The sequence below is a fragment of the Musca autumnalis genome, unplaced genomic scaffold, assembly GCF_047663935.1.
Source record: "Musca autumnalis isolate F117 unplaced genomic scaffold, ASM4766393v1 scaffold_1, whole genome shotgun sequence".
Lineage (NCBI taxonomy): Eukaryota > Metazoa > Arthropoda > Insecta > Diptera > Muscidae > Musca > Musca autumnalis.
This window is the reverse complement of record NW_027411644.1, coordinates 35,003,304-35,019,763: the sequence shown is the minus strand read 5'-3', so window position 1 is coordinate 35,019,763 and position 16,460 is coordinate 35,003,304. Positions and strand designations below refer to the sequence as shown.

Genomic DNA, 16,460 nt, shown 5'->3' with positions numbered 1-16,460 from the left:
GCATACGTTACGATCTCAATGCCGTCTGGAACGGCCGGAATACAGGAGAGGATATATCACCCCACCTGTTTCACTCTACGGGGATTGGACTTATTGTTCCTGATTTCCACGTACGATTGGCGTCCACACAAAGAATTGATTATCCAACGTTTCAAACTTGGTGGGAGGGTAGCGTGGAGTGCTTGACAGTACAAAGGCTTTTGATAAGTCAAGCGCCACCATCATTGCTCTATCATACTGGTTGCTCTGTTTGAGTCCTCGACTAATATGTTTGGAAAATGACGTGCTGAGCTTCTTACGAAACCCATGCAGATGATCGGCAACTGGATAGCTATTTCCGACGCTGGTGACGACTAAAGTCTCACTGGTATTTGCTACGGGTGACAAAACCGAAATCGTTCTGTACAATTCACCTTTGCTGGCATTCTTGTTTGGTTTCAGTAGCGGGACCACCCTGCCCATTTGCCAGACTTCGGTAACGATGTGGGTGGGTAGCGATAGGTTTAGAACTTTGATGAGATACTCGAATCCTCATCCAGCTGTTTTAGCATTACCATAGAGATTTCATCAGGGGCCAAAGCTTTGGATAATTTTGCGTTCCTGATGACATTCTCAGCATCATTCATTGTAAATTGTGGTTCATCCTCGACAGGAAGAAATCCAATGCGACGTAATACTCTTCTCTTCGCTCTGTCATTAACGGGGTGCTCGACAAACTGTCGATTGAAATAACTTGATCACCTCTTTGGATCAGTCAGCGTAGCGTCGCCAAACGTGACTGAAGTCCTATCTTCCTTTTTTACAGGGTTCAAAAGTGATGTAACCGTTGTCCTTATTCCGGCTCCAATGTTGCAACTCTTCAGATGATTTAACCACTTGTTCCTCTTATGTTTGCCAACCAACCAACCTGTCAACTTCCAGTGTCGACTTCCTGTCTCTGGGGTCACTGGGGTTGATACGACGAAGCTCATCACTCTCATTTGCCTCTCCTGGGAAAATTGGTCTCACTTCGGGTATTCGACCAGCAGGTATATGGCTGCAGCAGTGATGAATGATGTCTCCGAACGTACAAAAAGAGTTTTAGTGCAATGTTTTTAACTTATGCTATTAGATTTACAAATCTGTATAATTTTTTATATATATTACCCATTTTTCTCAACATTTTTAAGAAAAAATTAACCATTATCTAAACTAAACTAGTTTTTGTCTCTTGACACATAAATTATGCATCAAATTTAAAGGTAGCACCTTTATTGTAAATTTCACATGTCAATCAGCTGATTTTTCGTGCATACATATTAAGTGGCCGGGCCACACATTCAATTTTGTTTAAAAAATGGACAAAATTTATTGAAAATAATAATAGCTTTGTTCCAGCACCTATAATAAGTAAAGTTCCATAGATATTATCATCTTATTGTAACAAATATGAAATTGTTTCCATTTTTAAATAAATGGACTTGTCCAATTTTCCAATTTTTCTATGAAGCATTTAATATAAGCTTGAAAAATGCCAGAATACGAAACAGCAATCGTTCATTTATTGCAATCGATTGACAATGATAACACATGTATAACGTTCTCACCATCATCAACCTTGTAAAATGTGCTCTCCTTCTAATCTTCCATATTCGTTATTTCTGTGCCTCTCCTCATGTACTGGGGTGCTAAATACAAAACTATCTCTACCAAGCAGCAATTCAACAACCGAAATACATGTGTTTTTGAGGTGTGTTACATTGCACATGTTTTTTTTTCGTACGTTATTGGATTTAATACTCAGCAACAAACTGCAGTTGCTGGAGAAGCAAAACACACAACAACAACAACATCAGCTTAACATTTTTTCCTGTCAAATTGTTTTGTTATTTTAATCATTTGTTGTTTATTGTAAATAGGCAGTTTGCCACTTGGTAATACGAACAAATGACGGTTCGGGAATGTTTGAGAGCCAGTATGAGGTTGTATGCCGAGAGGGCGCACATGCTGTTAATTCTTTTAGTTTGTTATTTAATTACTTTATTTGGTTTTTCTTATTCTTTATGCCTTCTTCCTTGTCCTGCCTGGTCTTTGGTTAAATTAGCATGGTTTTTATTGTTCTTGGAGTAGATGTGGCAGTACTAAAATATATTGTAGTCAGGGCAATCATGAATAAAAATTCCATGCGGAATTTTTTCCCTTTCCCCAATTTTTACAATTTTTAATTTCCATATTTATGTCCAAAAAGGGAATATTTTTATCGATTCAGGGAAAATATTCCATAATCAATTGATTCTAGTAGGTTTTCAACGTTTTAAAATATTGATTTTAAGGGAATATCACTTTTTAAAATTATTTTCCGTGCGGAAAATTCCGAGGGAAATACTCATGATTGCCCTGAATATTCTTCGTTTTTTTTCTCATTGATAGGCTGTTTTTCTCCTCTCCTTAATACTACGTATTGTAGCTACTAGACGCCGTTAGTGGCGAATGTGACTCTTTGTTTTTGTTCGCAGTAAAGTCTTTGACTTTTAAAATCAGCTGTTTTTTGTGATGTACTGTCAATTCATTGTTGTTGGTATCTGTTGTATTTTTTGTGGATATCTTTCCCCTCTTTTTTTCACGACAATAAATACATTCATCTATCTAGCCATCAATTCAACACATGCTTTTTGTTGCTGGTGTGAACTTTTTCGTCTTCTTCTTTTTCTTTTTTAATGCTGCTGCCACACTTGTTGTTGCTTGATTCTCGTCCATTTCTTAAAGGTTTGTGGAAAAAAAAATTTGATTGATTAGTTAAATTTACTTTAAAACTCGTAGTCAGCATCCTAAGAAAATGATGATGAGGTTTTTCTTCTCTTCCTTTGTCGCCTAGGGGAAACTGCCAAACGTTTGTGGTACATGGTTTTGTCTTTTCATTGTTTCCTTTCTGCCAAAGAAGAATCAAGAACAACATACACTTGGTATATTGATCCAGTCTGCTGCCGCTGTGTACTGAAAGTATTGGCTTTTTTCAATGTGTAAAGAAAACAACAACAACAATGTTGTAAACAGGTTTCTCCCCTTTGTTGCCAATTTTATCTGCTTGTTTCGGTTTTTTTCTTGTTTCAAGTGCGACAATTTATAAAGCATTTCCGGTATTGTGGTTTTTACAAATAACTGTAAAATATTGGTTACTTTTTTTGGAAATTTATCTAACCATGACAAGCATATGTTTTCTGGTAACTGTTTCAAAAATTAAATGGTCCAAATTTTATTTGAGATTTTGCAATGTATTTAAGTTTAAGTCATGAAACGTTCAGATTGTTTACAGACCAAACATGTCATCATCTTGACCCACCAAACTTATCTTATACATAGCATGTTTACATTAAAGCTTTTTGTCGGTTTAATTTCCTTTATGTGGTTTTTTGCCGTATATGGATTTACTAAATCCACTACAATGTAAACGTGCTATAAGATTTTAATCACAAGTATTTTTGTCTACAGAATAACATTTAAGGATATCTAAAAAAAGTCTCATTTAAAGTTTATTTATAACCTCTTAAATAAGTATTTTAGGACTGTTTTTTTGACTTTATGCTATTTGATTTGAAAATCTGTATCGATTTTAATACCCTTTTTCTTTTTTCTCAAAATTCTTGAAAAAATGTTAACTAATAACTAAAGTACATTAGTTGCTGTCTATTAACATATCAATAAGTCTGTCTGGTTACTTTCCCAGCAAGAATTGTCCAGCAAGAACTTTCTCAGAGAGTAAGGGGGTTTTGCTAGAAAATTTTAAAAAGTAAACAGACACCTTCCCAGCAAAAACCAGCAAGCAATCAGCTGACTTGCCAAAACAGAAAAATTTGTCCGCCAACAAAGGAAGCAAACACGTTGTATTTTATTAAAAATAAAAAAGAAAATTAAACAAAAAAGTATTTTTCCACTTTACAAATTTGTTCTCCATAAAACAATACAATTAGACTATGTTATTTCCACAATAAAATTGTTTTTAATGTTCACAAACATAAATCAACAAAAAAACTAAAAACAGCTGATTGATTGTTTTCAGGAAGAAGAAGAGCTTGCAAGTGCTTGCTAGAAGAAATTTGTCCAGCAAGAATTTGCAAGCTCTCAGTGAAAGAACTGTCAAAATGTCTCTCTCGAATCGCTCTCTTTTGCTGGTTTTTGTGTTAACAGACGGCTTCCAGCAACAATTGGTACAAATTGTTACAAATTTTAGGGTAACCAGACACAGCTAATTATGCGTCAAATTTAAAGGTGATTTTAAATGTAACATGGCAATCAGCTGATTTTTCGTTCATACGTTTTAAGTGAGCAGACCACACATTCAATTGCACCGTCTTTTAGTAACAAAATGAAGAAAAACAAAACAATTTTGTTTCCCACAAAGACATAACGAGCAACAACACAAATTGTTCGCAAAAAAATCATTTGAAAAAGAGTTTTGTTTACATAAATGATCACCACGCAGACGATAATCACTTTAACAAACGCTGGACGGAACGCATTTTAATTAGGCTGGCAATCAAATCTGTTGTCTATTTTCAAAGAACATGTGTTTTATACAATTGTCACAATGAGGAGGAGTTAATACTCTCTGTCGTTTTTTTTTCGTGTCATTGCTCCTGTTTCTCAACTCAATAAGTGGTGTCAATGCAAATAAACACATTAAAAACGCGATTAATGGGAACGTAAACTCGTTCAACTAAATGTGATGTGCAAACAAAAAAGGAAATGTGGATTAAAAATATAAACAAATTCAAATTGTATTAGTATATGGATTGAATAAATAATTAAATAATAATAAATAAAAATGAATATTATCGGCTAAATAATATTGAAATAAATATAAAAATATACCCGTGAAAATAATAAAATAAATAAATTATACAAAAAATATATACGTTGTTGTTATATGCAAAATGTATAGCAGTGAAAAAATATGTTTAGTGTTTTAACTTTAAATGAAAAATAATTAAAATTTTCATTTTTGTCATCTACATGTGTGTGCGTGTTTGTGCTTCTACTTATCCCAATCAAGATATGCAAACATCTTTATGTGTGCATTGATTCAAATTCTTCATCATTTGTAAATTATTGCAAAACAATCCAATCATCATTAATTCCAACATCATCTTGAGATATCACCACAACAACAACAATAGCTTCCACAAAGAAGCGTTAAGAGAAAATCTAATTAAACGGCGCCATCATAGTTGAGTATGTATACAAATAATTTTTTTGATTATATTTTATAAGTTATATTTGCAATTTCATTTGATTTTAGATTTAAGAAGGAGTACATTTAAATGTATCAAAATTGGCATCTACGTTTATGTTTGTACATATTTGAATTTGAAAAATAGTTACAATTTCTCATATCAATTGCGCCCAATACGTATTGTCCCACAACATCCCCGAAGGGACAAGGAATTCAGAAGTAGAATTTGAAACTCTTTGCTTCTTATTAAATGACAGAAATTTGAAATTTTCATCCAATAAGACAAAATTTAAATTGACAAGAGATGCTGCAATTTGCAGGGTTTATTCATTGTATTTGGAAATTATCACAAATGACGCCCAACGAAGACCCACACTTGGGGAAAATCATAAATGTATTCCTGTCAAAAGCCAATATGTTGTACATAATGTACTGGTTTGTGGTTTACGAAATGAAATGTACAAAAATTCCGAGGATTCAATGAAATCTGGAGGTTATTATGACAAATAGATGCTCTTAGAGTGACTTTTTTAATATTTTGTTTTTCGTTTCAAGAAGTTGCGACCCAATGCCGATAAAGACTGGGGGAAAAATATCCGGTTTTCTATACAAACTATCCATTTAGTAAAAATCATAAAAAGCCGATTCTAAATTCTGAAAATGTTCCTAACATCCTTCGACATCTATACAAAATTTCGACGAATTGTGACCAAGTAATTCTTGGCACATAAATAAAAAAGTTAAAATTTTTATCATTTCAATGAGTGTACCTGATTCTATCCTTATTTCATTGATATAGACTCTCGTTTTCTAAATTGAGTACGAAGAGCGTGTTGTCAGAAGCTGTTTAGAAATTTTGCTTAGTTAAAATACTCAAAAAATGAATGGCAATATTAAACTGAGGAAGGTAGGCTTGATAATCTCTGTATCACAGGGCCTTATTCTGAATACCATGACTACAAATTACGACTTTTGGCGCCCAACATTTAAAACACCGCAAATGCTTTCCAAATATTGTAAATCGTGGATCTTTTGGCGCCCAACTTAAAACCCCTACTAGACCAAGTATGACTTTTCGGAAGCAACATTTTCCAAAAGTGCATGTGAAAATTTGTAAATGGAAGATTGTAAATCGTGGCACTTTTGGCGCCTAACTTAAAACCCGTACTAGACCAAGTATGACTTTTCGGAAGCAAAATTTTCCAAAAGCGCATGTGAAAATTTGTCAAGGCGGGCGTCAAATATTGAACAAAATTATTTGGCTATTTGGCCTTCATAAGAATAAATTTTACGTGCATTTGCAATGAAATGGAATCGGCAATTTAAACCCACGGGATTTGTTACTATTTACATGATAATACGAATCAGCTGATATATATGTCATAATTGTGAATATAGAATAAAATAATAAGTTTATAAAAACTCTTTGAGAATAGATGAAAAACACATAAATCGTTAAACACATCGTCTTAATTGCGGAAAAACAAAACTTACGGGGAATTCTCGTTTAGAATGACCCCTATTATAATAAAAAAACTTTCTCTGAGCGAAACTCATATTTACACATAAATAGTCAAACACAAAATGTTGACATCACTGGTGATAACTGTAGCAACGGTTTTAGGCTATTGATAATGTTGACAAACTCGACTAGAACAATCAGCTGATAGCACTTTGAACCTTTCAAGTCATAAAGTGGCCTAACCACACATCAAATTATAATAAAAAATAACTGAAACTGTTGTTTTCAAATTTGTTAACAAGTTGTTAAATTTTATAATGTGAACGTGCTATTATAACCTTTGAATGAACGAATGTGAAATTTTTAATGTCCTGTGACAGCTCTTAACAATCACAAGCACCACGATAAAATAATAGCTTTGTTCAAGAACTAAAAAGTTTTTACAATTTTTACGACTTTTACCCGAAAAACCGTTCCCGTACACAAAAAAGTTCATGAACGAACTAGTTCAATTGAACGATTCATTGAAAAGAGCGTATGAACTAGATCAGTCGATATAGTTCATTATAGTTCAATAGCTCACTGCGCGCCGACCGAAAGATCCACAAAGAACGATCAACGAACGAACGGTTCACAATCTAGTTCAGCATGTCATTCACATAAAGTGACGCCGTCCTCTGTGCTAAGTGACGCCTTCGTAATGTAATAAGTTTTGTTTATAGCTGTGTTCCAGAACTAAAAAGTTTTTACAATTTTTACGACTTTTACACATTTTACTCGAAAAAGCGTTCCCGTACACAAAAAAGTTGTAAAATGTTCACTTCTCTTTACTCTATTACAAGTGTGTACAATATATGGTAATGTGATGGACCCTCTATTGAATAAAGTGACAAGTGACCATCATTTATTTACAAATTCCTACAATTTTTTCTTGCATTAAAAGGGCTATTACAAATATTTCATTTTGTTCTCTTAAGTCTCAATGGGAATTCATCTTGAGATTATGACAAGACAAACATTGTGTCCTCTTAAACTCAGATGGGTTTCTTTTAATGAAATAAGAGAAAGACCCTAATGTGAGAGAGAGTGTATGCATTTTTGCAAAAAACAAACACGAATGAGAAATATATGTAGGGAGGCTACAACACAAACAAACACCTTTACTACCATCTCCATTAGAGCTGGGAAACTATCGACATTCCCAAAATTACATATTTTCGATATTTAATTTAAAAAATTCGATAGCTATCGATATTATCGTTAATTTGTCAACACCATTAATATCGAAATAAAAATGGTGGAAATGTCTATGTTTTTGTTGACATTTTGCACAAGTACTTCACAGAAATATAAAGGAGAGAAAAACAATTGCTGTTATTTAATAAAAATACATTTTATTTTTCTGAAGAAATTGTACGTGTGACTACGGACTACTTTCCCACATCCACGAAAACGAAAAGCCCCGAAATTTCTATTTATTTCAATGCAATTTAAGTTAGGGGTTTATAATCCGATAATATCGATAGACAAAGCTGTCTATAGATATTGAATTTTCAAAAAATAATCGATACTATCGACAGTACCATCGATTTTTTTGCCAGCTCTAATCTCCATGCTGGTGCAGCACGTAATTTTTTTATTTTTACAACCTCGCATTTAATAATCCAGAGAGTAGAATAATTATTACAAACAAACAAAAAGAAGGCAAAACCTAATATAACAACGAGAATGTATAAACATATGCCAATATTTCATTTTGTATATAATAAAGTCGTTCATTTATAATTCTTAAATGTATCTCTGCTCTTCCTTCTCTCCCGACACTGTTGTCAAAACTATTGTTGGTTTTTATTTCGTTGGGTCAAGCCATGATGAAATTATAAGGTGGCGTAAAACGGCCAGCTGATTGGTTTCAATCTGTCAAATATTTTGTTATTGTGAATAAATTGTATGAAAACGTAAACAAACATTTTGACATATTGAAGAATTTTCGGCCAAAATAGAGTTGTTGTTGTGCTACTTACGTGACCTGTTAAATAGATCTTGGGTCAAGCATATGTTTTTACAGTAGTAGCTTGCTTGTAATTGCTGTAGGCTTTGTTGTTATAGCAAGTGTATAATTATTATAATGGCCCGTAATAAACAAAAGGATAAAACTTGACAAATATTTGCATAGACAGACGACGACGACGACTCCCTACGAACAATCAACACAATTCGTCAGAGCGAATTGTGTCATTTCGTATGCGTGCGTAGTTAGTACGGGGCGTAGTAGTAACGCCGTTGTACGTAATGTAACGCAGTAAAGACATTGTATGTCGCTGACGTTAAGGGGCTAGGTATTTAAAATTTGAAAAATAAAATTTAATAAAAAATAATAATATTGTTGTTGGGTTTGGTTTAATAGAAATTGTATAATTATTATGTCGCCAGATAACAATAATCACAATTCACGTGCGTAGTAGTAACGCCGTTGACGTAATGTAACGCAGGAAAGACATTGTGTTTGTCCCAATTTACATTGGGCGAGTTTACTTGCGGCAATTGTCATTTTGTAGGAGAGAGAGGTGAGGCATATGGTAACCCTTTGCCTCTCAGCACCCTCTCTCACCTACAAACTGACAATTGCCGCAAGTAAACTCGCCTAATGTAAATTGGGACTATGTTGTTGGGGTTAAGGGTCTAGGGATTTAAAGTTTGAAAAATAACATTTAATAAAAAACTCAATGGCATATGGGGCTGTAAATTCGTGGGCCAAAGTAGGGAAACATGTGGTTTTATATTCCAAAAATGTAGCTGCTTCGTTGGGATGCAACCGCAAATCTACTAGAGTTAGCTGTGTAGGATTGGTAGTGTAGTTGAAAAGGTGCAGTGTATCGTGCGGGCCTGTGCCGCATGCTGGACAGATGTTTTGCAAGGTGTCTTAGATGCTTGCCCTATAGGAGTTGAGACGGCTGCACTATCATGGCTGCCAACTGACGCTCCTCAGCTGCAATAGATAGATGTTCTCCGAGCATCCCATTCACACGATAGTTGTTTATGGCATCTGCGACTGCACCCGTGTGAATGCTATTTAATCCTGCTTGATAGGCCTATTGGTCTAGGGGTTCTCTCTTGTAACCTTGGACTTCTCTTTCTACCTTGCTCCTACATCTCAGCTAGTCGTAGATAGCTATGGCATGCGCCGACGACATGAATATGCTGTGGAATGTGAACCCTATAATTATGGGATAGTTTATGGTCGGAATTCTGCTACCATCGGCCATGACATTCAACTCAATTCTTTCTCACCTATGCCATCCATGTGGTGAACAGAGTGGTCGTAGATGTAGTGTTGGATATTTGAATAATCCTCGTGTGTAAAAAGTCCCTTGCTGCGGTTGAGTCCCCCACTAATATGTATGGAAATGGCGTGCAGCGAGTGCTGTTGTCGTGCTGTGCAGTTACGGTGCCCATGCGGATGATCGGTATCTCCAGAGTTATTTCTGACGCTGGGGAGGATTAAGACCTCAAGGGTCTTTGGTACGGGCGACTAAATTAAAATCGGTTTATTCGATTCACCTTTGCTTGCATTCTGGCGGGACCAACCTGTCCATTTTCTAGACTTTGGGAACGAGAGTTTGATAATTAACATGAAGATTCCAGCAGGGCCCTACACTTTGGACGATTAAGCGTTCCTGATGACATTCGGAACATCATCCATTGTAAATTGTGCTGGTTCATCCTCGGCAGGAAGAGATCTAATGCGACATACCACTCGTCTCTTCGCCCATGCACTTCCGGGGTGCTCGACAAACTGTCCAGTGATATAACTTGCGTATCTCTTCGGATCAGTCAGCGTAACGTCGCCAAACGTGTCTGAGGTCCCATTTTCCTATTTCCAGGGTTCGAGAGTGACTTAATCCTTGGCCACAATTAACTTATTCCGGTTCCAATGTTGCATCTCTTCAGATAATTTAACCAATTGTTTCGCTTATGCTCAAACAAATTTGTTTATTTTCAGTGTCAGCTCCAGGTCCGTCACTCCGAAGCTCTTCACGCTTACTTGCTGCTACTCCAGTCGCCTCTGCTGGGAAGTTCGGTCTCACTTCGGGTATTCGAGCAGCAGGTATAGGGCCGAGCGGCTTCAGCAGTGTGATTCTGCAACATTTTTGTCGTCAATTATGCCGCAAAATTAAAGGCCTCGGCACATACGGTCCGTTGAGCGTCGCGTTACAACAAACACATGAAGACATCAAGAACAAACTTGGCATCACTAACACATTTTTCAGGTGGTTGTTTTCTACGCGCAACTCGTCGCTCAACGGACCGTATGTGCCGAGCGCTTAAATGGCTTCCTTTGTATTGAATGTAAATAAATTGAAATAAAAGTTGGCAGTACTTGCGGTGTCGGTAGGGGTTAGCGACACCTTTATTTTAGCAAGAATCGCTCTACTGTGGTGGAATATTCTGTAACCCATTTTTTGAGTTACCGACAAAAATCGGTAAAATTATGAATGAAAAGTATCAATGAAAGTTGACAACACTGTTGGTATCGGTATGACTTAGCGACGACTTTATTTTGGTTGTTAACTTACCGAAAAATTTCGATAATTACCGATTTTTGTCGGTAACTCGAAAAATGACTTACAGAATTCCACTACTGGTCACACATCAAATATAGGGTTCTCTAGATTGTTACAAACCTAATGATTTATAAAGCTACCTGGCCACACATTGAATTGAACATCTAAGCGCCTTAAAGACTTATCTCAGATGAGAGAGATAAGGAGCTTACAAATTACCATTTATAAAGCGGTCTGGCCACACATCAAATATCTCATTGTAGCTATACGAAGGTTTAATTAAATGGAAATTGATGTTATGGAAAACTTTAAGTCGATTCCAAGAATGACAATAAATAGAAGATGCATGACATTGAGAAATGCAAAAAAGATATACATGTCATTGCTTATGTATGGACATGTGATGGAATTCCTCATTAGAGGTTTCCATCTAAAAAATGACCATTTATAGAAAAATCTGGTGTTGAAATCCTCAAAAAATCTTACATTTTCCAACTCACCTGTTTTCACATATACTCCCGGCTTTTCTTAGAAATCTAAAAACACAAAAAAACCAACGTTTTAAACAAATTGAATTTGAAAATTGAAATCCCATGAGACTGACAACAAATGACAAGATACACGGAAAACCAGAGACCTCCAAAGAAAATAACATAGAAATTCAAAGAAATGGGTAGCAATGCTTAGAAGATAGGAAAAGATATAGATGAAAAAAGAAAAACAAACAAACAGAAATAGAAACGGAAGCAAAACGAAACCAAAGGCGCATCTGATTACAACCGAAAAACACACATACATATAATTAAGAAAAAAAAAAATAACGTTTTCAGTTTAGTTGTCATTGTTGTGGGTTGTTGTTGCGGGTTATTTGCTGGGGTAAAATATCATCAACGTCATCATATCTACTCACTCGTACCTGCTTGTAAATATAAGATGTGATATTTTCCAAGGTTGGAATTCAATATCATAATTGCTACGTTTTTGAGTTTTGCCCTCGACGGGCGGACTGGTTGACTGGCTTTTTTTATACTTTCGCCTATGAGTTTTTTTCTATTGTATTGTGTGTGCAATGTAAGCGGCCGGTCAACGCTTGGAGAGTACATCTACCCGTTCGTTTGTTTGTTTGCTGCTAAATAAAATATGCAATCAACAAATACAAAAAAAAAAAAAAAATATCAACAACATTTAAATTTAAATTCAAATTACTAATTACATTTTCAGTCAATTATCATAAATTAGGATAGAGCGACCAAATAAATTTAAATTATAAAACTTGTATTGAATTTCTAATTTGCAAAATGTAATGAATTTCCAACAACGTTTCAAAATAATAATGGTTTTTAAATCTCGATGTATATCAGCTAGTAGTATTTATGCATTTTTAATTAGAACAAAAATTCTGGTATGCAATTAACCCTGCAAGGGAAATTTCACATATCCCATAATCGTAATACGCTTTATTAGTATAATGTCACTACCAGCCAGCAAATGCTGCCCGATTGTCTCATCCAATATGCATAATCTCATATACTCAGCACGTACTTGGTCTTTAATTTTATGAATGAAGATATGTGTTTTTAAAATATTAACACGTACCTACCTCCTTCATTGATCTGAAAGAATATGACAATATTTCAGATTAGAAAAGTGAATTTAAATGTGACTCTATATTCCACCTAGGAACTTGGATAATAATAATTATAATAATAATAATAATAATATTATTAATAAGTATAATATTATTAATAAGAATAATAATAAGAATAATAATAAGAATAATAATAATAACAATAATAATAATAATAAAAATAATAATAATAATAATAATAATAATAATAATAATAATAATGATAATAATAAAAATAATAATAATATATTAATAATTATATATTAATAATAAGAGTAATAATAATATTGTTAATAATGATATTTTTTTTGCGGGTCGAGATGGGAAGATGCTTTACGCCTCTGGCGATGTCGTCACAATCGTCGTATGCCGGATTCGAGTCTTATACCGGCTAAAAACCCACCTCCTTTCACCCCGGGGTTTACCACCACCTCGCATTACTTCGAGGTGAAACCCCCAATTGGTGTCGGTGCACCATTTCATCTTGTTTTTATCTGCATCCAGGCCCCGCGCTTGTTCATTGAGTACTTCCATCAAGATCTTTCTTCTTTTCTCGCAGAACGTTTTCTGCAAAGACCTTTATAATTTCCCAGCTTCTTTCATCTTGCAGCATTTTGATAACAATATTGCCACAACTCAGTTCTCCAACCTCTGCTTCCAATTGTGATCGTCTGGAGGCCCACCTTTCACACTTCAGAAAAGTGTGTTCAGCGTCGTCAAACACTTCTTCCTCTTCGTAGATGCAGTACGGTGTACTGCATTTCCCCATGCGGTACAGGTACTTTCGAAAGTAACCGTGTCCCGAAATCATCTGCGTTATGTAGTAATTTACCTCGCCGTGTTTTCTGTTAGACCATAATCGGATATCAGGGATCACCTTGTGTGTCCATCTTCCTTTTGTTCCGTTCGTCCACCGGAGTTGCCATATATCCATTGTTTCATCTGGTATAACAAGTGTATCATCTGATTGGGCTACATTTTATAATTTTGCGATGTAAGCCTTTCGTCGCTTCATTGCCTGCAAATCGATGGGAATCATGCCAGCTATTACCAGGATGGCTTCTGCTGATACGGTGCGTTATGCTGATGTCACGCGGAGCACTGCAGTTCTTGGTACACCTAATAATTTTCTCGCTCGCGACTGCTTTTCCAGCGTCGGTGCCCAGATTTCACATCTATAAAGGAGTATGCTGTTTATCACCTCCATGAGTAGTTTCCTTCTGCTCGGTAGGGGACCACCAGTGTTTGCCATCAACCTACTCATTTGAGCTGTTATTTTTGCCGCCTTTGTTGTTGAATGCTCAATCTGTTTGGCGTATGTAAGCTTCGTATCAAACCTCATTCCTGAGTATTTAAGGGAATTATTAAGTCGCCAATACGTATATCGACTTCTGTAGGCATATGTGTCATCGAGAGCAATATGATTTCGGTTTTTTTGCATCGCCAGTTCCAGGCCATGATTGTCCAGCCAAGTCTTTGCACGGATCATAGTTTGTCGAAGTTTCCGTTGTGTTTCGTCGGTGCTTCTTGCTTTGATAACTGCTGCAATGTCATCGGCATAACCCAACAAGAAGGTGTTTTCTGGCATCTCTATTTTTAGGATTTCGTCGTACGTGGCGTTCCACAGATCTGGTCTCAGTATTGATCCTTGTGCCGATCCTGAGGTGATTTTCATCTTTTTGTTGCCTTGGTTTGTGCGGTATAGCAATATACGACGATTTTTGAGGTAGTCGCCTATTACTCTTCTTAAGTACTTTGGAATGTTGAAGATTTTGTACAAAGCATCGAGAACATCGACCCATCTTAAGCTATTAACAAGTGGGAAAAGCGTTAAGTTCGGTCGGGCCGAACTTTTTATACCCTCCACCACAAATTTCAGCCATTTCGGTGGATTAATGTGGCCACAACCTTCAAAATACCGAAAATCGGAAGTTACCGTTCTATGGGGGCTATATGATGGCGCGGACCTATACCTACAAATTTCTGGGAGGGAAGTTTTATACCCCCAACGAACACTAAATACCAAATTTCAGCCATCTCGGTGTGATAATGAGGCCAAAACCTTCAAAATACCGAAAATCGGGAGATATCGTCCTATGGGGGCTATATCAAAACGTGGACCTGTATAAACATTTTATGGTAGAAATGTTTCTTAGCCTCTGGAAACACAAAATACAAAGTTGCAACCGATTCTGTTGTCAAATGGGACTAATACATTCAAAATATATTAAAATGACGCGTACTTTATATGGGGCGTTATATGGGGGCTATACCAAAACGTGGACCTATATAAACCAACTTTGGTAGGAATGTTTTTTGGCCTCTGGAGACACAAAATACCAAATTACAACCAATTCGGTGGTAAAATGGGACAAATATCATAAAAATTCCTTAAAACGACGACGCGTCATGCGTCATTTTGTATGGGGGCTATACGAAAGCGTGGACCTACATAGCCCGCTATCAATACCAAAAGTCCTACGTACATACAATAGATTTTCCCAAAATTTCATCCACCTACGTCAATCCGTTCGGACGCTAGAGTGATTTCCACAGACGGACGGACATGGCTATATCGATGTAGAATTGCGCGCTGATCAAGAATATATATAGTTTGTGGGGTCTACAATGATTATTTCGAGTAGTTACAAACGTAGTGACAAACTTAATATACCCCCATACTATGGTGGAGGGTATAAAAACATTCTTGATGTCCAGCGTTGCCAACAAGATAATTGGTCTGGAGTAGTGATTAACTTGGTGTGTTGATTCAACAGTGCTTACAACTTCACTCAGTGCTCCAATTGTTGTTTTTCCTGGTCTGAAACCATATTGTCTTTCGGAGAGTCCTCCTGCGGCGCTAATTGCTTCGTATAGTCTAGGTTTCAGTAGCCTCTCGAACATTTTTCCGGCGTTGTTCAGCATGCAAAGTGGCCTGTATGATGACGGCGATGTTTGGTCATCCTTACCCTTGTTAATCAAGACCAGTTTCTGCGTATTCCATATATCTGGAAAGATACCCTCGCTTATGCACTTGTTGTACATCCTCAAGAGTACGTTTGGTCGGTAAAGCGCTACTTCCTTAATGACTTCTGCTGGTATTCCATCTGGACCAGGAGCCTTTTTGTTTTTAAGTGTACCGGCGGCAAATTTTAATTCTTCAGCGGTGAAAAGTGGTATATTTGTCGGAGGCTTCTGTATCCGTTGCCTCACATCGGTCATCATGTGTTGGGAATAATGCAGTTACTACGATGTTATGCATTATTTCATCGTCCATCGTGTCAACCGAGCGTCTCCCCCGAAGCATTTGCTTAAAAAAACTTTTTATACGACAAATTTGAGCGTGTAAAAAATAGTAAAATGGTTGCCGTTTTTCCATTTTTCCGTTCCAGTACATTTTAAATAAAGTTTTGTGTGTATCTATCTCATTTTTCACAGTTCGCTCTTTTACTACTTTAACCATTAAAAAAGTACGGGAACACACATAATAATATAATTAACTTTTAATGCGTTTAATTTTAAAAATCTTTAGATCCCTATTTAAACTATTAAACCTTATTCCTTGGCTCACACAATAATACACATTAAAAATATTCA

The 16,460-nt window shown here is 36.0% G+C and overlaps 1 protein-coding gene across 50 annotated transcripts in view; it reads left to right on the top strand.

Annotated features, from left to right (window-relative positions):
* Window positions 1–16,460, top strand: part of gish (casein kinase I gish) — a 187,592-nt gene that overhangs the window by 57,931 nt on the left and 113,201 nt on the right. For 3 of the 50 annotated variants that reach the window (XM_073972864.1, XM_073972882.1, XM_073972856.1), the window contains exon 2: window positions 5,030–5,208. The exons of the other annotated variants lie outside the window; for them this stretch is intronic. The gene's annotated coding sequence lies outside the window, so the exon portion shown is untranslated. The remainder of the gene's footprint in view (window positions 1–5,029; window positions 5,209–16,460) is intronic. 50 annotated transcript variants of the gene reach the window in all.